General features: G+C 30.4%; 1 pseudogene; it reads right to left on the bottom strand.

Annotated features, from left to right (window-relative positions):
• Positions 1–849: 849 nt before the first annotated feature.
• On the bottom strand, positions 850–1,710 carry LOC145104952 (DNA topoisomerase 1 pseudogene; annotated as a pseudogene).
• Positions 1,711–2,329: the final 619 nt, after the last annotated feature.

Raw genomic sequence — 2,329 nt, 5'->3', positions numbered from 1 at the left:
GAATCTGTAAGGTGTTATTTGTTTTTTTTTTAAAAACCACTTCTAACCAATTCTTGATGTGTCGCGCAGCACACACGCAACACTTGGCCTTTCGCAGCTGTTTGTTTTTTGGAAGACTTCTAACTTAAAAATTGATGTGTGTGTGTTGCGTGACACTTCTCAGTTACTTTAAGTTACATTATTTAACTTAGATTTATTTTAATTTTTTTTCAACAACATGTTGATTATTTTAATAATAATTGAAGAATATGTAAACAGTTTGAGTATATTTTACATAATTTCAAAAAAATTTAAAACCGTTTGTTAAATTTCATATAAATATTTTTTGTGTTATATTGTCTATAACCAAATATTAATAAATTATAAAGTTAATCATTAAAATTACCAAATTTATTGAAGTTAACTGGAAAAAATAATTATCGTCCTCAAAATTTTAACAAAAATGAACATGTTTTTAGCTAAATTAACAATTTTATTTATTGTTATTTAGCAACTATTATGTTTAATTCTTTTATATAAACTTCTTTAAAAATCATATCATCACAATGATCTTTATATTTGATTTGCATATGATTAAACTAAATAAATTTTTTACTTAGATTTATTTTTAACTATTTTATAGTTAATTTCAGTTTATTACAGCAATCTGCAGAGGTTAAAAAACCAAACATACTTCTTATTACAGACTGCAGCCGTTTGGTCCACTTCTTCTATTGCAGAGGGTTGCAGATGTGGTCCGCGGGCTTCAGTTGTTTTTGCTTCGAAAAAACAAACAATACCTAAATAATGAGGAAAAACTAAATTTACACACGTTTTTATTAATGATTATGCATCATGATCAAAATAAGATTAGTAGTATTGCGTTTCAGGGTTCAAGTTCCCATTCGACTTTCCATTTGAACCCTTTAATGGAGGCTTCCCTTTTCTTACACGACCCAAATCGGTTTCCAGTTCTTCCACAACACACTAATCAAAATATATTCATTTAAAATTAAAAAACTAAAATTGGACCTAAATTTTTAATGGTTCTGATAGACATATAATATATCTATTTATCAAATACAACATGGATTATAAGTACGACAAAAGTAGGAAAAGGGTAACCTTCAGTTCTTCTATTTTCTCATTCAATCTCATCATTTGTGCACTATGAGACTTACGCTTGATGATTACAAATGATTGTCACCTACAAAAAGTAATGTACAATGTTAATTTTATACACATGAATACAACATTATAAAAAAAATTACATATACGATTAATAGAAATAAATGTAAGCATAATAGACAAATAAATGGAAGTATGTTGCTATTTCTTACATTATGAGGGTAAAATTTTCTAAAAGATATGGTATTTACCTCTTTGTTTGCTTGGTTGTAAACGACTACATTTTCACCAAGATTTCCACCCCCACTCATGTCCTTATTTAACTGCAACCAACAAAAAATAACTTTAGCTTTTTAACATTTTACAAATTTGCCCTCGTTTATTTTTCCTACAAGTTCTTGAATGCTTTTTAAACATAATTTATCTAGAGAACACAAATGAGAAAAGTGAAGTGAGTATTGATGTTACAATATCATCCAAGGTGATGGATGCATTATATATACGGAAAACTTTAGCTGCGAGGCCAGGAATGAGTGCCTTTAAATGAGTTTTCAATGTGCTTGTATCCAACTTGTCAAAAAGACTTTCATTCAAGTGCTCCATTAAACTCCAAATGCTCTGTTGAAACTAAATGCTTTATGAGAATACTTCAAATGCTCAAGTCACATTTAACTTGTTCTTTCTAGCAGATTATTGTATTTTTGTGAATATCTTTGCTTTTTCAGTTCGAGGTATCGTGTATACCTTCATAAAAGTGGAGTACGCTAGGTATATTCCATCACAAAGATAGTAATTGTGTTTGTATTCATGCCCGTTCACCGTGAAAGACATATCAGGTGCTCGCCGATCCAAATATCCTTGAAAATGGGGACCGACGAAGAACATTATGGTCATTGTTGGACCCTACAACCCCAAAGTATGTGTGTCAAATCCACAAATCATGAGATGCAACAGCTTCCAGTATTATAGATGGTTCACCTATATCACCTTGGGTAAATTGACTGCCAATCATTTAGACATCTTCCCCATGTCCAATACGTATAATCAAGGCTATCGATCATTCCTGGTAAACCATGTCTCGCTTCATGTGCCAAATACAATTTCTCAATATCACATTATTAGGTTTACACAAATATTCTTTGCTAAAAACCTCAATAACAGATGCGCAAAAAAAATCTACACACTCCACTGCTTTCAGACATTTTCAAATACTTGTTTGTGG

Source organism: Lactuca virosa, chromosome 4 (assembly GCF_052849685.1).
Source record: "Lactuca virosa cultivar CGN04683 chromosome 4, Lactuca_virosa_CGN04683_v6, whole genome shotgun sequence".
In the NCBI taxonomy this organism is placed as follows: Eukaryota; Viridiplantae; Streptophyta; class Magnoliopsida; order Asterales; family Asteraceae; genus Lactuca; species Lactuca virosa.
Note: the sequence above shows the minus strand (reverse complement) of the source record. Positions and strands in the feature narration are given on the sequence as shown.